Source organism: Podarcis erhardii (genome assembly GCF_964252035.2).
Source record: "Podarcis erhardii genome assembly, chromosome: 7".
Taxonomy (NCBI): Eukaryota; Metazoa; Chordata; class Lepidosauria; order Squamata; family Lacertidae; genus Podarcis; species Podarcis erhardii.
In genome coordinates, this window is record NC_138511.1 from 71,654,305 (window position 1) to 71,677,867 (window position 23,563).

General features: G+C 45.3%; 1 protein-coding gene across 3 annotated transcripts in view; it reads left to right on the forward strand.

Annotated features, from left to right (window-relative positions):
* Positions 1–23,563, forward strand: part of HIVEP3 (HIVEP zinc finger 3) — a 245,792-nt gene that overhangs the window by 115,905 nt on the left and 106,324 nt on the right. For all 3 annotated transcript variants that reach the window (XR_014158298.1, XM_081868619.1, XM_081868620.1), the window contains exon 2: positions 3,015–3,105. The gene's annotated coding sequence lies outside the window, so the exon portion shown is untranslated. The remainder of the gene's footprint in view (positions 1–3,014; positions 3,106–23,563) is intronic.

Genomic DNA, 23,563 nt, shown 5'->3' on the forward strand with positions numbered 1-23,563 from the left:
TCCTGTTTCCAGTGTCTCAGGAGAGCAACCCTCAGGGCACAATAGCCAGGAGGCTTATTGTTTGTTCTAGTGCTGCTGACTCCACTTGCCAGCAAAAACCTGGATTTAAATATAGAAACCTTAGTTGCCATAACAACCATCATTTCTTTTTTAAAGAAAAAGGAAGGAAGGAAGCTTTCCAGTTTGAGAGGTAGCAAAGTTCTTCTGCTATCCAAGATGCAAACAGCTGCTTTCAGTTCTTTTTGCAAAATGCTCAGCAAAATAAAATAAAACAGAAGCTTGGGCTCATTATATGAAAAGGAGACTGCAAACCCCTCTTGCTACTCATGAGAAGCAGGGGGTGGAGGGAGAGAGAGAGAAAGAAAAAGAAAGAGAGAGAGAGAGAGACATACAGAGGGGTAATGCCTAGGGCTCCATCTGTTGTTTTGATGCCTGGAGTGACCAGCCTGCGTTACAGCAGGGATTCTGCAGTGACTGGGATTTTGTGTGTGCATGTGTGTCTGGGAGAGAGAATGTGTGCATGTGTGGTCCCCTCCCCTCCTCCTTTCCGGCACCTTAGAACTATCAGAGTTAAAATTCATTACATACATGCATGTGGAGCAGAAAAGCGGGCTGGGGCGGGGGGGAGTATGAGATCACCAGAGGCTGATGAATTATAAATCACAGGCAGAGACTCCAATGACCAGCAGCTTGTATACCAATGTGATGTGGCTGTTGCTGGAGAACAACAGGGGCTTGAGGGATCGAATGTTGCAGGCAGTGATAACAGCAACCCGATACTATTGGAAAGCAATCTTGCAAGCTCACCAATTGGAATGACTCCCTTAAAATTTCAAGGGGGTCCTTCGAAATACAAACAGACCAAAATAAAAACCTCCCAGATATAATATTTCTCTCTCTATAATTCTTTTAAAGGGGCTTCTATTTCCCCTATGTTCAGAGACCAAACAGGTACAGTGTGCTCTCCAGAGGTTGTTGCACATCCCATCAGCTCTGACCATTGGTTCTGCTTGCTGGGCCTAAAGGGAGGTGGAGTCAAACAACATCACAAGAGCACCATGGTGGCTGCCACTGTGAGTAACCAGAGTCAGGGTGTTTTTTTTAATGAAAGAAACTAATCCAGGTATGTCGGCCAGCAGTGAAACAAGCTGATTGGGCACCAGGGGTGGCATTTTTTCACCCCCCTCAATGGTGACACCAGGGGCGGCCCGCCCCCCCCGCCCCCTTCCTCTGCCCCTGATGTTGGCATAAAATGAATAAATGAATTCACTTCGGCTGGGGTGCTAAGGTTCCAAAAGCTGCCTGGGGATTTATCCTCTGGTCCTGTTCCTGTTCAGGGCATCTTGTATTACAGATGGCCCTTGAGGTCTCTTCCAGCTGTATAGTCCTATGATTCTATTATCCCTGTTCCCTTCAATTTCATTGGCTGCTAGAGTGACCACTAGTGCATTGCCCAAAATGAGGACATACATCACCCAAAATGAGAATTTTTTTGGGAGGGGGAAATGCAGAAGCTAATTTACACATGTAGATGCAGATTTAGAAAAAAAATTAAATCATGGGTGGTGGACTTGTGGTGCTCTGGATGTTGTTGGAGTCCTCCTCCTGTTGGCCCTAGTGATGAGGAGAGTTGGAGTTCTGAACATCTGGAGAGCCACAAGTTCCCGACCCACGATTGAATTACAAGGACAACACACCTCACCACAGTGGGGAAGAATGTGACTGGGTGAGCTGCCCAGGTGTTCCTCACTGCAGATGGGCAACATCAATTATTATCACCATTGTTTCATTTCCCACCCTTCACCTTAAAGTCCCGTGGTGGGTTACAACATTAAAACAATAATAGGAACAGTTTTTTTAAAAAAAAACAACCAAAAAAGTACAACAATAAAAATAAGGTGGATCCTAAAAATACGCTCCTCAAGTGTCAAAAGCCAAGGTGAAGATACATGTCTTCAGCGTCCTTCAGAAACTGTACAATGAAGGTGTCTCCGTGGGGAGGGTGTTCCACAGTTTAGGGGCCACCACAGAGAAGGCCCTTTCTTGGTTTGCTGCCCCCTGAGGTTTTGAGGGTGGAGGAACTACCAAGAGGGCCCCCTCTGCCAGTCTCAGCACACAAGAGGGTCTGTAGAGAAGGAGGAATTCTTTCAGATATCTAAGGCCCCTGTTGCTCCCTACTCTTATGTCTTTAATCTTGATTTGGATCGGGAAGCCCTTCAAATCATCCTTCAGATACAGAATTGTGTCCTCTGTAAAGTTGGACCCACATCATCCCCTGTATTAGCTGTCATCTCTTGGGGTGGGTGGAAACTCGGACCTCAGTAACGCATCGTGCGAAGTCTTTTATCTGACGTTATCGAGGAGATACCAATATGTGCCTTAATTATATCACATGTGCGTGTGTGTGACTTCATAATTCTGGGTTGGTGCCACATACCAGGAGGCGCTGGCTCATAATTTCTGGCATGCTTTCAGACTGACCCTAATATTTGCTGCATCAACAGATAAGCACTTAGGGTCTCTGCCAGACATTTTCGGCTTTGGAGAGAATTCTGTGTCATCATGGGGAGGCAGCGGCCGGGGGGGGGGGAGTTCCATTGAGCAAGCCCAAGGTCTTATTCTCTTTATATATTTCTTTAATTAATTAACTTGGAAAGCCATAACAAGGAAAAACGTGGTAAGTGATACGTAGGTAAAATCAATCCTGTGTGAACTTGGCTTGTTTTCATTACCCGCAGTTTAAACAAGCCACAGTCCCCCTACTTCGGATGTAACAGGGAACCATTATTTGTTTGGTAGTGGAAATGGATGCTTCTGTTCTCCAATTTTTGGCCACAACAGATGAGGAGAAGGCTGGGAAAATCTGTGCAAACTTGTTTGTGTAGCAGGAAACCATAGTTTCCTATTACCTCTGAACCTGGTCTCCCTCTGTGTGTGTCTGTCCCTCTCTGTGATGCACGTATCATGGCCAATATAGTTTTCATGTTCAAAACAATTTCTCATTTCTTCACCAGGCTCTTGTTCAAAAACCATCTTCCTCTTGCTGATCACCTTAAAGACTATTGCTGAAATATACAGTGGGGACTTGTGGTTGCATCTTCACAGGTAAGAGACCCCTAAGTAAGGGAAAATATATTTGTTTGCTTGTTATGCATGCTGAGAGAAATTATTTCGGGATGAGATTCAGCAGATGGTTGCAATTGTGCTCTAATGCTCTGCCCAAGGACACCCCAAAGACCTCTAAGGATCACACAAAGAGACAGGCACTGGAAGCAGAGTTGTTGGTTTGTTTTAGATCATGGCTGGGGAACCCTGTTGGACTACAACTCCCATCATCCCTGACCATTGGCCACGTTGGCTGGGGCTGATGGTTAATGGAGTCCAACAACATCTGGAGGGCCACAGGTTCCCCATCCAAGCTTTAGGTGTTGAGGTGCTGCCGCTGTTTGCAGTGCAATGAATTTTCTAGATAATTTGCATTGGAATTTTTTTTGATGCCTTGATTTAACATGTTTATTTTAGTTGTATTTAATGAGCAAAGCTAAAAACTCGAAAGCTGCCAGGTCTGCCTAACACTGTATTTCCCAACTGGCATCCATTCATTTTTATTAACAAATATATGAAACAGAAATTTTCCCAAACAAAAATAAAGAGCTGGTGGGGGTGGGGAATTCTTCCCACATCACTGGTTGTATGAGACTCACTGGCCTGGTTTGGCTGGTCATATCTTGACTTAATGAAGTGAGATATGAAAAGCATTTACTCTCTTCACTGCTCCCTTTATGGGATGAATAACCAACCCAGGAAGTCTTTCAGTAGCCATAGTTTCCTGTTGAATCTCACTGGAAACTGTGGCTAGCACCTTCAGAACAAGCCAGGATGCTGAACCCATTCCAAAGCATGGCCGGGCTTCTGCTAAAGCTGGTAACCATAGTTCCCCAACTCGGACGTAACAGGAAACTATGATTAATTCTAGCCTTTCTGGTCTGCTTGCTCACACCACGAAGGCACAAAAGATTCATTCACACTTTGCCTTATTAAACCGAGACATGATCGTCCAAATGCAACTGCTCTGTTCTTGTCTCGCCTCTGCCTTGTGCAGCTTTAACCAATCCTGAAATTCCACGATGCCAAATTGTTTATTCCGAGAAGAGTTTTTTTAAAAAAAGGATGTTTCGTCATCAGATCGCTTGGTCTTGAAGTCGATTCTTTCTCTCCTTTTTATCAGAGCTGTGTGTCGCATCCTGTTACCCGCGCTGTCAAATGCCAACACTGTAAAAACATGGTTCCTGTCCTTTCTGTATGAAGCACTTTCCATTTTCCGAGATGTGCAGTGAAGCTAATGACATTGACATACCTGCAAATATCTTTAGGGCCCCCAGCTTCTGTAAGGGCACCTTCTCCTATGAGAATCTGCCGCCAATTAACACCATCCTCAGGGGACCATTTCTGGACGTTCTTGCCTCTGGTGACTAGCTGTATAGCTGTTAGAGACAGGATCTTCTTGACGGTGGCAGCTTTCCTCTGCTTGTTCACTTGCCTCCTTTTCGTTAATGGTGCTGTAAGCTCTCTTAATTGCTGTACATCTTCTCTCTTAATTGCTCCTTTATCTGTGGGTTTTATTGTTATTTTGGTGCATCGTATGCTAATTTTTCTTTCTGTAAGTTTTTGTTGTTGTTGGAAGACGAGCTAGAAATGTTAGGAAATAAAACTTTTAAAGACGAAACAATATTTCAAAATGGAATAAGGGAAAGCAGTTTGTTTAAATGCACTGGTCATGATCTTGGAGTCTCAGAGTGAATTTGGTTGTAGTCTTATAGGCTGCCAGGGTTGCGGTGTGGTATTTTCTATGTATGTACTTAGGGCAGTGCTGGGCCGGGGTAACTGCTGAACGTGAGGAATGGTGTGTTTGTGTGGGTGGATGTGTGTAGAGGTGGATTGACTGAGCTATGGGTGTGTCAGTACATGTGGAATTTGTGTGAGCAATTGAGTGAGTGGAAGTGTATTAAATTAGTGGAAGCTTATTCCATGGATCTTGATGTTTTACATACTGTAGTGCTTAATTTTGTTTTTTAATTTTTCCCACAAACCTTGTGTGTGTGTGTGTGTGTGTGTGTGTGTGTGTAATAATACAGTGGTATCTCGGAAGTCGAACGGAATCTGTTCCGGAAGTTCGTTCGACTTCCAAAACGTTCAGAATGACCGCTCCCCACTTAAAAAACGGGGGGCGCCCTTTGCGTGGACGCGCGCAGCCCTGGATCTGGAGTGGCCCCATCAACATAGGCTTTGCCTTCCCCCAGGTGGGATACCTGGAGGTCCCCGCCTACCCCAGTGAGTTGTCCAATCCCACCTGGGGGAAGTGTTGCCAGGGAAACCAGGCCAGGTAGGGGGAGGGATTACCTGCCCACACAATAGAGGGTGGATCTTAATTGGTAATCCTCACTTGGCTCCAGAGCTTCTCCCACCCTACCCACCCGCAGTTAATGTCTTCTTTTGCAGGTTAACTTTTCTTCATAGGTTTTGCAGGTTAACCTGTCTCCACAGGTATGCGGGCGCTGCTACGATAAGGTCGCTGTTAAAGGGCCGGAAAGGAATTTCCCTGCATTGGCAGGTTTCGCTTTTCCCGTAGCAAAACGTCACAACTTTGGCGGTATCAGGCCTTGGGCGGAATCCTTTAGTCCATCTTCCTCTTTGCAGCGGCGATACCAGGGTTCCCCGTTAAAGGGGTTTTTGAAGGGAGGCTTTGGCCGTACGGCAAAAGGTCGTCATTGCTCTCCCCTGCGGCGGCGTAACGGGGGCGGCTATCTCTGCTTGAACATATGTTCTCCAGAGCCGGCCCATCCCCCCCCCCACACTGGATAACCCTGGTGCTCCCTAGGTCCCCGGCTGGGGACTAGGGAGGGAGAACGCCCAATGCCTGAGCCAAGGTCTACCCACATTTGAAATTTAATAAAGTTGTGGCCAATTTAATCCCATAGCACGTTGTCTAGAGTCGTTATTCCACATGACGGGGGGGGGACCACTCGGGATCTGGGGACTCCGCCTGTCCACGCAAACCATGGCACAGCTTCCGATTGGCTGCAGGAAGCTCCTGTAGCCAATCGGAAGCCATGGAAGCCGCACTGGGCGTTCAGGTTCCAAAGAATGTTCGCAAGTCGGAACAGTCACTTCCGGGTTTGCGGCGTTCAGGAGCCAAAACGTTCGACTTGCAATGCGTTCCAGATCCAAGGTACAACAACAACAACAACAACAACAACAACAACAACAATAATAATAATAATAGACTAGACCAGTTCAGGAGGTGAACATGACACCATGAGTGGAGATAGCCAGAAATTCTTTATAATGCATGCTCCATTCTCCCCCCCTCCCCACAATGGACATATGATTGATAACATGTTTTCCTCTATTGTATATACTTTGTTGTTCTTGTTACTACAATAACTTATTGAAAACTCAAATAACTCCCTGAAAAACGCAATAAAATACACAGTTTAAGTAACAGTGAAAGATACAAACAATATCAGTCATGCACTGAAATCAAGGACATGGTGAATTTAGGGCCAGGTATTTAAAACGGTCTACTCTGATTAAAATGCAGGTGAATGTAAACCATTTTATGCACCCTTTATCCCGTTATTTTATATGCATTTACTTGGCCGGATAACTGCATTGGAAAAATCCTGAGAAAATGCAAATTTTGAAGGATGTCATAGAATTGTGGAGTCGGAAGGGACCCCGAGGGTCATCTAGTCCAACCCCCTGAAATGCAGGAAATCTCAAAAAGCAAGACAGATGGTCTTGCAAAAGCAAGACAGATGGTCATCCAGCCTCTGCTTTGAAACTTCCCTGTCTGTTTTTCGATCTGCGTGGTTTTTTTTGGAAGGTACAAATTAGGTAAAGTTGCCTATCACAGAGAATTGAATCTAGTGGGTGGCCTGAGCTCTGTCCGACTTGGGAGACTGAGCTTTATTGCAGACCCCATCAAGACGCTGTTCTTGTGCGAAACTGAATGCAGGTTTGTGGGTCCCCCTCTCCATGCACGAGTTGCGTTTGTAACTTGAGGATCAGCCTGGAATCTCCATTTGTTTCCCTTTCAGCTCGTAAGGGCGCTTTGAGTGCTAATTTTAGGATATTCTCCAAAGATACAATCTTTAGGGTCGGCGTATGATGAATACCCTATTTATTATGCTCCAAACTCTCTTAAAAAATAAATAAATGTGGTGGTGGTGGGAGGAGGGAGGGGGAGATGCATCCTACCCTTAAATATGCCGATCTCCACGGAGCTGTAATTTTGGCGTGTTCCGAGAACAAGTCAGGGTAGGGTAAGGGCTCCGTCTAACAGCCAGGAAGAGGCTGTCTGTTTATATTTAAGGCTGTGCCGATGTGAGTTGTGTAAGCAGGTGGCACATTAAAATGCATGCATGATTTCCTACCAGGATGGAGCTCTGTTTTTACTGGCCTGCCCTTCCCTTGTAAGTGAGAGGGGGAAGTCTGTAACCATCGCAATGTGAGATATTTCAGGGAGCAGGAGAAGATTTGTAGATTCTGGAGGGTGATTCGTTCCATCCCCCTATCTAGGCAAACTGTTGCCCCACTGTGTTTGGAAGCGGCCTGTTTTAATTGGAGCCCCTCCTACCTTCCTGGTTTGGGATTTGGAAGGCCTCATGGTAAACAATGAAAGAGATCATTGATAGGAGACTGGAGATGGTGCAAACCCCGCTATTCATTTTGGTTTGTCATTTACGCTTCCTCCCCTATGCCTGACAGCTGCACAGCATACAGAAATCCTGCAGGTGAAGGGACTTCCTGCCATGGAGATACAGGAACGAGACAGGGAAAGTATCTCCTGCTGGTTTTCTGTTGCTGGGTGGAAGCCAAATGCTGCCACACTGAATGAGCCAGGGTGAGATTTTGGAGGCACGACCACAAACAATTGGGAAGGATGGGGAGAATTTGCCAATGGCAGGTGCCATTATTTCTCCCACAAGGCTTCAGAGTGAGTAGGGGCAGAGAAACATTGCCTACGCTTGGATTTGGCTTCATGCCAATCCCAAGTGATTGGATCATAGAATTGTAGAGTTGGAAGGGACACCAGTGGGCATTTAGTCCAACCCCCTGAAATGCAGGAATCTCAGCTAAAGCATCCCTGACAGATGGCCATCCAGCCTCTGCTTAAAAACCTCCACAGGAGAGTCCACCACCTTCTGAGGGAGTCTGTTCCTCTGTCAAACAGCTCTTACCACCAGAAAATTCTTCCTAATAACATGGCTTCATCACGTAACCAAATCATAATGGAACCAAATTGTGGCTAGAGCGATGTGCTTTGACACCAATGCTCCATGCTTTCACTCTGGAGACTTGCAGGGGGCGGGGAATGATGGCGCTCCATTGCTTCGGTCACCCCCCACCCCACCCCAGTGCTACTATGCAGGTAGTATTGCCGCCCGACTCCCCTCCCTTCCTGGGGTAGGGAAGAGACACAAGTTAGCAATCTCAGATGCAAAGGTTGGGATTAGTAAATAAGCAAGTCTGTGCAAATGGATGGGATGGCTCAGTGGAGGATTTTAAGGGTTTGGCAGGGTGAGGCTCCTGAAGTGTTTGGATTGGCAATGTGGAAGATAGCAAGAAAGACAGAGTAGCTGGCATGGAAGCAGCCATTCCATCAGGAAGCAGGAAAGAAAGAGGGAGGGAGGGAGGGAGGTAACTGGAAGACCTCTCCAATGGGTACATTGGCTCTGCTTGAAATACCAGGAACATTTAGCTCCACCTCTCCAATTCTCTGTCTCTCCCCCCCCCCCCACCTTTCCATGAACCTGGTCGTTTCAAAAGCAAAGAACAAGTGCCTGAACTTGCTTTTTCCCTCTCCCTCCCAATCGCTTTTCCTTTTATGTCACGTCTTTTAAATTGTAAGCATGAATACAGTGGCTGCTTCCCACCCCCCACAGATCTCTGTAAGATGCTATGGGAGTCTTTTTGCAGCAGAAGAGCAGGATTTTAAAAAGAAATACGTTGCTATGGGGAGTTGGAGGACAGTTTGCAAATGGGCTTGCATCAAGGGGATTTGTTTTCTATTTGTTGAAGGATGTAAGGTGCCTTGAGTATTTCTTTTGAGACGGAAAGTGTGGGGTATGAATTATCCAAATAAATACATTTTGTCTGAAAATGCCAGAACTACTTAAACTTCAGAGATGGATAATAGGTACAAAATAGTTTTGACATAAGATTCAGTGTGGGGACATTGCCATGAATTATCATAGAGACTGTTTGACATAAATGCTTGACACATGTTTGTAGTGGGAGAGACAGAGCTCAGTGGTGAAGTGTCTGCTATGGATGCAGAAGTTCCCAGGTTTGTTCCATTCCCATCTTTTCCAGGTAGGACTGGGAGTGTTCTTGCAGAGAAGCTGGGCTGGATGAGCTTAATGTTAGGTGGATTTGTAGCTGGCTGACTGACCGAACCCAAGAGGGCTCACTAATGGTTCTTCATCACTCTGGAAAAAAGTGACAAGCAGGATGCTTCAGGGCCCATCATTGTTCAACGTCTTTATAAATGACTTGGATTGAGGGGATGCTCATCAAATGTGCAGGTAACACAAAACACAGAAGACAGAATTGGGATTCAATATGACCTTAACAGATTGGAGAACTGGGCCCAAACTAACAAAATGAATTTCAGTAGGGACAAATGTAAGGTTCTGCACTTAGGCAGGAAGAAGCACCTGCATAAATATAAGATGGGGGACACCTGGCTTGTAAGTAGTACATGTGAAAAGGATCTTAAGGTCCTAGCAGACCACAAGCTTGTCATGAGTCAATATTGTGATGCACCAGCAAAAGCAGCAAATGCTATTCTAAGCTACATGGAGAGAGGTTTGGTGTCCAGATCAAGGAAAGTAATAGCACCACTCTATTCTGCCTTGGGCACATCACACCTGGAATATTGTGGCCAATTCTGGACACCACAAGTTAAGAAGGATGTTGATAAGCTGGAATGTGTGCAAGGAGGGCAACCAAGGTCTGGAAACCAAGCATTATGAGAAACAGTTGAGGACATTGGGTACACTTAGCCCGAATAACCATTGCTGCTCAACCTTATGCATGTTTACTCAGAAGCCAGTTTACTCTTTGTGCTCAGGATTGCAGCCTCAATAATTGCAAAGAATCAGCGTACTGTTAGGGTAAATCAGGCATAGGCAAACTCGGCCCTCCAGATGTTTTGGGACTACAACTCCCATGATCCCTAGCTAACAGGACCATTGGTCAGGAATGATGCGAGTTGTAGTCCCAAAACATCTGGAGGGCCGAGTTTGCCTATGCCTGGGATAAATCATACAATTGTTTCTTTGTGTGTTTTCAAACACCCTAGTAACCATTTCTTTGATCCCAAGCAAGCTAGCTCCTTATAACACTCTACCCCTTGTCTGGCAAAGAAGAAGCAGTGAATTTTTTTTATACCCCTCTACCAAGTCACTAATGCAAAAGTTCCTGTATCGCATGTGTGGTGAGATCAAGTTACATTGTTAAGCTGTCTTCTATGCTGCAGGTTTATGTTTGCTATAAAACATCCCCCCACCGCTGTCTGAATGATCTATGGAGAAATAAGTGGCAGCGATTAAGTAGCAAATGAATAAGAGGGGGTAAATTATGCTTTTCCTGAATCCAAGACACATTAAATGTTTGTGTTTGCATGTGAGCACGCATACAGGAAAGCGGGTGCTACAAAGCCATTTACTTTTTACTCAGTGTTGGGGGAAATCAGGCCCAGAGACCAACATGGCCCTCCAAACCTCTCTCTGGCCCTCCCCAGGTCATCCACGTGGCCTTGAACTCAGATAAGTCCTTCGCTTGTCTGGATGGAGTAGAGAGAGGGATGGAGGTGTTTGAGTAATAATAATAATAATAATAATAATAATAATAATAATAATTTTTATTTATACCCCGCCCTCCCCAGCCAAGGCCGGGCTCAGAGCGGCTTACAAGCAATAATAAAAACAAGTTAAATGATTACAACTTAAAAACAAAATTAAAAATACAACATTAAAATATTGAAACATTAAAATATTAAAATGTAGCCTCATCGCAGGAGGAGAAGGAAAAGAAAAAAGAGAGGGAGGGAATCAAATTGGCTCCAAGCCAAAGGCCAGGCGGAACAACTCTGTCTTACAGGCCCTGCGGAAAGAAATCAGATCCTGCAGGGCCCTGGTCTCATGAGGCAGAGCGTTCCACCAGACCGGAGCCAGAGTTAAAAAGGCCCTGGCTCTGGTTGAAGCCAATCTAACTTCCTTAGGGCCCGGGACCACTAGGGTGTTGCTATTTATGGACCTTGAGGCTCTCTGTGGGGCATACCGGGAGAGGCGGTCTCGTAGGTACGAGGGTCCTAGGCCGTGAAGGGCTTTAAAGGTCAAAAGCAGCACCTTAAATCTGACCCTGTACTCCACCGGGAGCCAGTGCAGCTTGAAAAGCACTGGGTGAATATGCTCCCATGGCAGAGGCCCCGTGAGGAGCCTCGCTGCAGCATTCTGCATCCTCTGGAGTTTCTGGGTCAGCTTCAAGGGCAGCCCCGCGTAGAGCGAATTACAGTAGTCAAGCCTGGAGATGACCGTCGCATGGATCACTGTGGCCAGGTCGGGGCGGGAAAGGTAAGGGACCAACTGCTTGATGCGGTGAAGGTGGAAAAATGTCGCCTTGGCTGTTGCTGTAATTTGCACCTCCATGGAAAGGGAGGCGTCAAGGATTACACCCAAACTCTTAACGGAAGGCAATGGCACTAATTGGGCTCCCGCAAGAGAAGGGAGTTGGTCCCTCATCCCCATGCCATCCTGACCCAGCCATAGGACCTCTGTCTTCGAAGGATTTAGTTTCAATCGGCTCCCACGAAACCATCCAGCCACAGCTTCCAAGCATCTGTTCAGTGTGTTCGGGGCCGAGTCGGTGTGGCCATTCATCAGCAGATAGAGCTGAGTGTCATCAGCATATTGGTGACAACCCAGCCCAAAGCTCCGGATAATCTGGGCAAGGGGGCGCATAAAGATGTTAAAAAGCATTGGGGAGAGGATTGCGCCCTGCGGCACTCCACACACCAAGGAGTGGCGCGACGACATTTCCCTCCCTAGTGCCACCCTCTGTCCCCGACCAGAGATAAAAGAGCACAGCCAGTTACGGGCTATGCCCTGTATCCCCACGTCTGCGAGGCGGTGGTCCAGAAGATCATGATCAACCATGTCAAAGGCTGCTGACAAATCTAAAAGGATCACCAGTCCTGACCCGCCTCGATGCAGCTGTCTACGGAGATCGTCTGTTAGGGCAACCAGAGCCGTCTCGGTCCCAAAACCAGGATGGAAACCAGACTGAAATGGATCTAAAGCCGATGTTTCCTCCAGAAACCTACCAAGCTGTTCAGCAACCGCTCTCTCAATTACCTTACCCAGATATGGAAGATTTGAAACTGGGTGGTAATTGGATAGGTCTAAGGGATCTAATGAAGTATTCTTTAAGAGTGGACATACCACTGCTTCCTTCAGTTCCCCTGGGAATGTCCCCGTGTCAAGGGATAAATTGATAATTTCAACCAGGGGGGTCCGCGCAACATCTGGACACTCCCTAATCAGCCAAGACGGGCACGGATCAAGGAGGCAGGTGGTGGGCCTACCAACTTGGAGGAATCTATCCACATCAGCAGTGAGTATTCGATCGAAATGGTCCAACACTGGACCTGAAGTCAGTCGAGGGGCCTCCAGTTCAGTCACTATATCTAAATTGGCAGGGAGGTCATGGCGGAGCAACAGGACTTTCTCCGCAAAAAAGCTCGCAAATGCCTCACAGCTGTGGGTCGAATTTGTGCTTAAATTTGGTTGTCCTCCTAAGGACATTATTGATCTAATTATTCTAAAAAGTTGTGCCGGGCGAGAGCTAGCGGATGCAATGGAAGCTGCAAAGTAAGATTTCTTAGCAGCTTTCATAGCCATCTCATAGGCTTTCATAAGCATCCTATAAGATGTACTTGAGGCTCCGTCACGAGTCCGTCGCCATACTTGCTCTAGCCGTCTGAGATCCCGCTTCATTTTCTGGAGCTCCTCAGTAAACCAAGGGGCCCGGTTTCGACGGGGTCGCAGAGGGCGCTTAGGCACGATCTCATCAATGGCTGCCAAGAGCCGGTTATTCCAGTCCTCAGCAAGGTTATCTAATGAGTCACCAGGAGGAGCAGGGTCCCGCAAGGCTTGTTGGAATCTATCAGGATCCATCAGTTTTCGCGGACGAGCCCAAATAGGTTCGCCACCCAAGCAGGGGAGGAGCGGGAAGTCAATCTTGGCTTTCAGAGCGTAGTGATCAGACCATGGCACTTCCACAGGGGGGAGCATGATCACATCTATGCCAGCCCCAAAGATCAGATCCAGCATGTGGCTTGCTTGATGAGTGGGGCCCAAAACAAACTGGGAGAGCCCTAGTGTTGCCATGGAAGTCACTAGGTCCAGAGCCTGTGAGGAGGGAGTGGCATCGGCATGGATGTTGAAGTCTCCCAAAACCAGTAGGCTTGGGAACTCCAAGGCCCAGCCTGCCACCACCTCCAGCAGGTCTGACAGGGTGGCTGCCAGTGTGCTGGGTGGTCGGTACAGCAGCCAGACAGCCAAGCTCTCCTTGGTGCCCCACACGAGACCAACACATTCAATGCCGGAGATCGCCGGTGATGGCAGAGCTCTGAAAGAGCAACCCTCCCGGATTAACAATGCTACACACCCCCCTCAACGCACAGTCCGCGATTGATGGAGGACAGAGAAACCTGGTGGTGTTATCTCATGTAGGGAGACTACTTCGCCTTCCCGTGGTCTCCGTAATGCAAGCCAGGTCAATCCCCTGTGAGACAAAAAAGTCACGCATGGTGGCGGTTTTGTTGCCTATGGACCTGGCATTGCACAGCACTAATGACGGAGGTGGGTAATCCTTGCTCTCCCTACCCTCATCCCTTGGGATGGGGCATAGATTGGAACGGGTTCGAGGATCACTGCATCTCGAAACCCTTCGCCGATAGAGATTTCTAGCCCCACTGCCATTCCTCCCTAGCCCTTCAATAGTGGAAATCCCAGACCCCATACTAGCCTCCCCAATAGAGGGATAACATCCCCTCAATAACAAATCATCCTTGGGCCAGGACTCCTGGGTCAAAATGGTATGGGGAAGAGGTGGAGGTTTGATAGGGTAAGTATCCCTAGAAGATAAGACCCAACCAACTGCACCCCAAGTGGGGAGGACAGTCCCATGGTGTTTCGTTAACTGTCAATCCCCCTCTCCCTCCTGGGTTGATTGGAGGATTGTTGGTTCTATCTGTGGCTGTGGGAGTATTAATGAGGTATGTGCTATAAAATGTGGATCACTGGCTAACAAAGAGCCAGCTTTGAATACGGAAGATCTAGAAAAAGATTCTAGAAGAGTAGAAAATAGACGACTGCACAAAGGTAAATTTTAAATTCATTGCCTTTCTGCCTCTGCCCCCAATGAGCCCTGGCATGTGGCCCTCAGAAAGTTGTCCAGAAAGGAATGTGGCCCTTTTGCTGCATTAAGGTCTTTGGGGGAAGAGAGAGGATATATTTAAAAAAATGTACCAAGTAAGGATTGTATCCAATGTGTAACATTCCATATCTCTTCCCACCCAGCACAGGGATTTCAATGGAAATCCCCTCTCTTCCTCCCCTTCGTGCCCCCTAAATCTGTTCAGGGTCAGATGTGGGGATAGTGTGGGGCATGCCCAGGGATGAGGTGGGGGGTTCAAAGTTCCATTGCACATGCAGAGATCCTTGCGCTCATGTATCACGGTGTTGGATGCTGCCCTAAATAAACCAAAGTTTTAAAAATAGTTAGTGCAAAGTGAGATGCAGCTGGTGGGTAACTGTGCCTCTGTAAAGCAACATGGCCTATTACCATTTTAATTAAGGACTCAGCAGGCAGGAAAAGAGTTTTGAGCTGCTGCGTTTCCTTGTGGGGGATGCGCAACCTCTGCCACATTCAGGAGGACAAAGCGAAAGTGCGCTGATACACTAGCCCCCCTGTATATTTTCCATTTTGAGTGTCTGATTTTGTCAGCTCCTGGGCTTTCCTGGGTCCCAGAAGAAGGGTTTGTAACTTTTTGTGTGTGTCTAGACAGCTCAATATAAGCAGTCATAGCCCACATAGGCTAAGGTTCATCACGACTCCCACATTAGCCACAAAAGGAAAGTAGTGTAGAGTACAAGCGGAAAGTGGTTGGAGGTGTGATTCAAAAAGTATATGAATGTTAGCATCTTCAGAGGACTTTCTTTCTTTCTTTCTTTCTTTCTTTCTTTCTTTCTTTCTTTCTTTCTTTCTTTCTTCCCTTTTTAAAATAATAATTCTTATTGAGTTTACATTATTTTGTTACAATCCATTAAAATCATAACATCACCAGTAACTTTGCCCCCCACCCCACTCCCTGGCTTTCATAAATATTCATTTACAACTTGGCATTTCTCTATCAACCTATTTATCTTCTTTCTTTACTTATACAATTTACTTTAAGAATTGTAAAGAAGTTCCAAGAATTAACATTACAAAATATTTTAACTCAAAACCTGCAAATGTTTTCAGCTGTTTACAATGTTCTCTCATATATTGTATAAATTTACTCCAGTCGTTTTCAAACAGCTCGTCGAGCTGGTTTCGGATCTTCTCCATCAGCTTTGCCAGTTCTGCGTAGTCCATATATATGCGTCTGTGTATATATGTATATATGTGTGTGTATATATATATATATGTATACACATAAAATTTCCACAAATCATATAACATATTTTATTATCTTATACAATGTTTTGGATTTCCATCAACCACATCTGAAGATTTTTCTCTTCAGATAATTCTCTTCATACTTTCCTCTGCAATATTTCGCATAGTCCTCCTTACAAAACGTCTTGCAATCCTACTAGCATAATCTGTTGATTACAATTGCTTTTCAAATAATTCACATATTTACTCCAGTCCTCTAAGAATCTCTGATCCCGCAGGTTTTGAATCTTTCCTGTCATCTTATCTAATTCTGCATAGTCCATTAATTTCGTCTGCCATTCTTCTTTCGTCGATAGTTCTTCTTGTTTCCATTTCTGTGCCAATAGTACTCTCAGTTCTGCATGTTCCATCATTTTAGTCTGCCATTCTTCCAATGTTGGAAGTTCCTGCTGCTTCCATTTCCGGGCTAAAAATATTCTCACAGCTGTGGTAGCATACATAAATATTCCTTCCTTCCTTCCTTCCTTCCTTCCTTCCTTCCTTCCTTCCTTTCATATTTCTTTCTCTCTCTCATATTCACACACACTCTTTTTTTCAAGATTTTTATGGAAGCATAGATACTGAAGATGCAACTGCTTATAAATTAGTATCTTGTTCTAAACCAAGGGCAATACAAAACCAGAATTTGATAGAAAGCATTTAAAGGTAGGGGACGCGGGTGGCGCTGTGGGTTAAACCACAGAGCCTAGGACTTGCTGATTGAAAGGTCGGCGGTTTGAATCCCTGCGACGGGGTGAGCTCCCATTGCTCGGTCCCAGCTCCTGCCCACCTAGCAGTTCAAAAGCACCTCAAAGTGTGAGTAGATAAATAGGGACTGCTCTCCAGCGGGAAGGTAAACGGCATTTCTGTGTGCTGCACTGGTGCTGGCTCACCAGTGGCAGCTTAGTCACGCTGGCCACGTGACCCGGAAGCTGTCTTCGGACAAGTGCCGGCTCCCAGCCTCTTGAGCGAGATGAGCGCACAACCCCAGAGTCGGTCACGACTGGACCTGTTGGTCAGGGGTACCTTTACCTTTACCTTTATTTAAAGGTAGGGGTCGAGGTGGTCATCCTATAAGAAGATTTTGCTCTATCGGTTTCTTTTCACAAAACAAACGTTTGGGATTGGTTCAGTAAGAAACAAAGGAGGGAGTATGATCTTAGGCCTTAGGTGTCGGTTGTTCCTGTTGCATTGTGGCTGCCTCTAGTTTGTCGTGAACCACCCTGAGATCTGCAGGAAAAGGGCAGTATAAAAATAAGTAAATAATAATGATAATCGTTCAACATAGGTTTTTTCCTTAGTTATCTAACTCACTAGAATTTTTATTACAATACATTCCAGGTTTTTATACATTTTAAAGGTTGCTTAAACAATTGTTTAATCAATGTTAGATTATTATCATTTTGGATTGACCAACTGAGCAATTTTTGAGCAAAACATGTTGAGCACATTGTATAAATTAAGCTTCTTTTGGTGTCTGTGATATTCATTTCTCTCTCTTTCTCTCTCTCATGTTATTGGAAGAGGCAGAGATCATAGCTCAGTGGCAAAGCACATGCTCCAAATGCAGAAGGTCCCGTGTGTTCACTCCTGGCCGTACACAGGTCAACTGAGGACAGTGCTAGCTGTAGGTATGGCTCGAGTTGCAGGACCTTGGAGAGTTCAAGATGAGAAACATGCTCTGCAGTGGTGTAGTGGAGGAAGAATTTGGGGGAGCTTAACTCGTGGGCTCCCCTTCCAGAAAGAATGATGAAAACATGCCAGCAGGTGATATTTGCCAGTGTTGGAGGACAGGTCTGGCCTGGCAGATAATTCCCACTTTGTTAGGTATCGTAAACCACTGTTCTTCAATCTTGTTACAACTCCTATCTTCCCTGTTGACTAAGCTGACTATGGATGATGGGTTTTGTAGTCCAATGCCAGCTGGGGGTTGAAGGTTGAAGAGTTCTCTCCTAGGCTCAGACAGTGACTGCTTCAATGATTTTCATGGCTTATCAGGGATGTGAGCCCAGGTCTCCTTAGTCATAATCCAGCATACTGACCCTTTGCCAGCTCATGGTCCACCCCCCTCTTTCTCTCTCCTTCTCTCTCTCTCATTTATCTATATCTATCTGTCTGTCTATATCGATCTATCTATATCTATCTATATCTATCTATCATCTATCTATCTATCTATCTATCTATCTATCATCTATCTATCTATCATCTATCTATCATCTATCTATCATCTATCTATCTATCATCTATCTATCTATCTATCTATCTATCTATCTATCTATCTATCATCATCTATCTATCTCTATCATCTACCTACCTACCTATCATCTGTCTATCTATCATCTATCTCTATCTATCTATCTATCTATCTATCTATCTATCTATCTATCATCTATCATCTATCTATCATCTATCTGTCTATCATCTATCTATCTATCTATCTATCTATCTATCTATCTATCTATCTATCTATCTATCATCATCTATCTATCATCTATCTGTCTATCATCTATCTATCTATCTATCTATCTATCTATCTATCATCATCTATTATTTCTTGTCCTTCCCAGAGGAGCCCAGCATTGCAAGCACGGCAATGATAGAATGCAATTTTAAAAGTTTTAAAACATTTGAAAAAAATAATTGAAAACCTCTTTAAAAATCTAATAATTTACACTGAAAGTTAATAACATCAGGGTTGCAGTAGGGGCTAAATTCCTCTGGATGACACCCACCTCTCCGCTTCCTCCTCCCAAGCTGAGAAGCAAAAGGGTAGCAATTCCCTTGCATGCAAGGAAGTACAGAGGATTTTCCACTCCGCTCAATATTTGTTTGTTTTCTCCCCTGCCTAGGAGGACAGAAGTAGCCCCCCTGTACTCCCAGGCCTTCTGCACTTCCTCTTTCCAACACCCCAGGGGTGGTGAAAGCAATAAAAATGTGATTGTCTAGCAGTAATTTAACACAACATTACTGTGGGTCAAGTACAAACCCTGCAGCAGCAGCAGGGATATGATTAGCAATCGTTGTGGCGGCAAGTCAGCAATAAATGTCCGAGTTTATGCAGTTCTCTGGGGGTGTTCACTGACTAGCTTTTTCAGTGCATCACTTGTAAGCTGTAGTCATCAAGCTCATTGAGCAAAGATCCGTTTCTTAAGGAATAGGGAACACACTTTGGACTATAAAGTATTGCAGCAGTGGTGCCTCCCTTCTCTGCTAAAGTTTCTTCTCTCTCTCTCTCTCTCTCTCTCTCTCTCTCTCTCTCTCATCAATCTATCATCTATCTACCTCAGGGGTAGGGAATTTTTTCAGCCCAACCACATTATTTTCTGGTCAACCTTCTGGAGGCCATATGAGAATGATGGACAGGACCAGAAGAAAACATGGAGATCACATGCCACCTCCTCAAGTGCTTTTGCCTGGCTGGAATGTGTCCTTGAACAATCATAACATCCATTGTTCCATAGAATTATAGAGTTGGAAGGGACCATCACAAGAATCATCAAGTCCAACCCCGCTGCAGTGTAGGCTCGCACACATGACACTAAGATTCAGAGTCTCATGCTCTGCCAACTGAGCTATGGTTTGAGCTGGATGGAGCTCTTGGATGGAGAAGCTTGAGGGTGGGTACATAGAAGACTCCTGGCTGTAGTGTGGGTGGGTTGTACCCTTCTGTACAGAGGCAGAATCACATGGATTGCTCTGACCATGTTTGCCCCACCCATCATTGGTATGTGGCCCCTGAAAGTGCCCAGAAGGGAAAGTGGCCCTTAAGTAGCTTACAGCTTCCCACCCACAATCTAGGGTCTGCAATCCTTACATTTCTGCAAATGCACTAAGTCCATTGCTGGGGCTGGTTTATAGCAGGAATGCTTCTTAGACAAGAGGTAAGCAGCTCTGTGGCATGTTTTCTCACCATCCAACCATGACTATAGGGGAGGGAAGGAGAAGCTAGCATACCTTGCATTCCTGAAGCGGGTGGTGGTGGTATTGGGGCGGAGGATTCCTAGTAGCAAAAAACGGCTTCCTTGCTTTGGAATCTGGTATGCACATCCTGCTTCTCTGTACGTCTGGAAGAAAACAGACAATTCCCCTCAGGAGCCTTTGGTCACCCCTTGTACCTAATGGATTGAATATGCATTTTCAGTCAGCCACAGTGATGCTTTGCTTCTTTTTCTGGCCTCTGGAGAGTCTGGCACATGGATTTTTTATTTCATTTTTTTTTTTTTTTTTTTTTTTGCATTTGACTCCTTTGACTTTGTGATCTCTCCCAACTGCTTTTTTTTTTTTTAAAGGGAATATGGTAGCATTTCAATTTCAAACTTGAATAACCTTGTCTCTGAGCACTGTTACAGGACAGAATTATGAGCACAGTAATTCATGAGTTTCTGAAAGCTTCTTCCTTCCAAGCTAGTGGGCAAAGGCAAGTGAGTTCATGATCACAATTTGGAAGAGAGGGACAGGCATGCATTGTGGATAGTGAAATGCTATATTAAGTTAATCCAAAGCTTATAAACACCCCCTTCCTGTATACCCCATGCCATTTCATTGGCTCTGGACAATTTTCTGCCAATACCATATTTTCTGTCTTGACTTTATGAGGAGTTGTTCCAGACTGTCATTATTTTGTGGGAGCAAATCAAGTGCTTACTGGAATTTGAGGTCTGCAAAATTAAAGTGAATTGAAATGCTTTGCTGCCTTAGCATAACAAATCCACTTCAAAAAACAGCAGCAGCAGCAGCAGACTTTAAGCAGTTAGGAAAGTGATGGTGAAATGCGTCAAAAAGTGTGGGGTGAACGAATGATTAATGGGAAGACATACAAAACCTCCTGCAAGCAAATCGGGAGGAATGCTTAATGATAAAAACCAGACGTAGTCTAACCACTGCATAAGCTTTGTGCAAGCAAATCAGGGATGAATGCTCAGTAAACAGGTCGTGCAGAGGAGCCTTGATTTTTGTCTTCAGAGGTTCCCCAGGTATAACATTTTGCAGTAATCCAACCTTAGAGGTTACAGGAGCAATATATGACAGAAGTTAGGCAATCCCTGCCCAGTTAGGGGCGCAGTTGAGCCACCAGCCAAAGCTGATGGAGGACATTCTGTGCCACTGAGGCCACCTGAGCCTCAAATGATAGCAATGGATCTGGAAATACAAGAGGGCAGGCAGGCAGTCTCCCAGCCATCTGGTGTAGGAAACAACAACAACAACAACAACAACAACAACAACAACTTATTATTTCTACCCTGCCCATCTGGCTGGGTTTCCCCAGCCACTCTGGGCAGCTTCCAACAAAAGATTAAAAATACATTAAAACATCAGTCAGTAAAAACTTCCCTAAACAGGGCTGCCTTCAGATGTCTTCTAAATGCCATATAGTTATTTCTTTGACATCTGATGGGAGGGTGTTCCACACGGTGGGTTCCACTATGGAGAAGGCCCTCTGCCTGGTTCCCTGTAACCTCACTTCTGGCAGTGAGGGAACCACCAGAAGGCCCTTGGTGCTGGACCTCAGTGTCCAGGCAGAACAATGGGGGTGGAGATGCTCCTTCAAGTGTACTGGGCTGAGGCCGTTTAGGGGTTTTAAGGTTGGTACTAACACTTTGAATTGTGCTCAGAAATGTACTGGGAGCTAACAGTGCCTTGGTCTTATCAGGACTGAGCTTAAGTTTATTGGCTCTCAGTCAGTCTATTACTGAGGCAGGACAAAGGTCCAGCACATCCTCTGCCAGACCTGCAGATGTAAAGGAGAAGCAGAGCTGTGTGTCATCAGCATATTGCTGACAATGTGCTCCAAAACTCCAGATGACCAAACTCAGTGCTTTCATGGGTAAGGATTGCAGTAGTCTCTATCGGTTAGCCAAGTGCCATCCGTTTTAATGACAGCGATGCGCTTTGGCCAATTAGAACAAGTGATACATTCATACTTTTAGGGCTGGTCCTGTGCAGGTTTTCTCAGAATTACCCTCCCCCCCCCCCGACTTCAGTGGCACTTGCAAAGTGTGTTTAGGATTGTAGCCTAAGTGCTATATTTATTATTAATAGATAAAAAGTATTTGTTTCTGAAGCCAGCCACAGGCCATCAGAATGATGCAACAATGCTGTCACAATGCCAGGAAATGCAGATTGAGGTCGAACCATCAAGTCTCGTGCAAAGCAGTTTTTATCTACTCATTTATTGGCTAAAGCATAGATATGACCTGAGAGCTTATACCAGTCAGGGCCTAACTCCATGTTACTTTAAATGTGCAGTGTCCCAGCAGTTTAAATAAATAAATAAATAAATAAATAAATAAATAAATAAATAAATAAATAAATAAATAAATAAATAAATACTGAGCATTGGCAGGGTGATTTTCATCCCCACCGTGCTTGAGGACTGCTTGCTTTTAAAAAATAAGAGTTATAATTGCCATACTGAGAGTGAAGGGATGTTGTGGTCCTGATGAAAATCATTTCCCTACCCTCGGTATTAATTTTAAAAATCCGCTGCCTGGTATAGATTTCATGTCTTGCAAGGAAGGTCACACTGCTCTTACTGCTAGTTCCTCTGGGACTGCAGAGATAAAGAGAGGTGTGGTCTAGATTCTTTCTTGTGTCAGGGCACCAACGGTCCCCTGCCCTCCCTGGAAGACCATCCTGGTAACAGGGAGATGACCAAGCTGATCGGCTAGCGAAGGAGTGGCTGCTTGAATGTCTGCTTTTCCTCTTCCCTCTGCATTCCCTTTTCCTTTTGTGTCATGTCTATTTGATGGTGAGTCTGCCAGCAGGGAGTAGCTTATCTTTTAATATTTGTAGAGCATGTATCATCATCATCATCAAATTATAGGTGCTTTACAAGTATTATATAAAAGATAGACAGACAGACAGACAGACAGGCAGACAGACAGACAGATGAGTCCTAGTGAAGCTCAGCAAAAACGCATGATAGAGTCCTCACAGAACTTTATCAACCCCTTCAGACAATGATGCAGGACCACATTTTTAAGTGTGTGTGCCAACCTTTGTGTTGTGTGTGAGAGAGAGGGGGGGGGAGAGGGGGAGAAAACTCTAGTGTTGGACCTGGGAGACCAGAGATTTGAATCCCTGCTCAACCATAAAGCTCTCTGGGTGACCTTGGGTCAGTCCCAGTCCCTCAGACTAACTGACCTCACAGGGTTGTTGTAGGATGGAATAGTGAATGGGATGAACTGTGCATGCCTCCTTGAGCTCTTTGGAGGAAATCTAACAGTCAAGCAATCAATCATAAATACCCGGGGAAAGATTCTAATCCACCTTTCTCCCTGATGTGCTAGCTTTTGATGCATGGGAGCATTCAAAATCTGAAAATCCATAATCTGAAGCATACTGCAGTTCTGGAGAAAGTCTGTCTTGTGTCTCCCTGCAAACACACACTTGCAGATAGGTTCCAAGCACCCTTTGGGCTTCTTTCGATTCCATTCTGAAGCTCAAGATGGAATGTTCTGCTCTATTTCTAATTAAGTACAATATCATACTGATTAAGTTTGTGTTCCTAATTAAGCCCAAGCTTGGGTGGTGATGCGACATGGGCTCTGTTGGAAATCCTGTCTCATTTCGGCTGGGAGCTCAGAGTCAACAATTCCCCCCACCTCGCCATTTCCCTGCAGAGTATCTGCTCTCCACCTCTAAAGATGGGGATATGGGCTTCCCTGCTGCGATTACAGCCTGTGAACACTGTGGCACGTGAGCAATGAAGAAACAGTTAGAATTGGACGCTGGGGCCAAACTGTAACTCCCTGTCACCAGCTGCTGCTGAATCTGCAACGGTCAATAT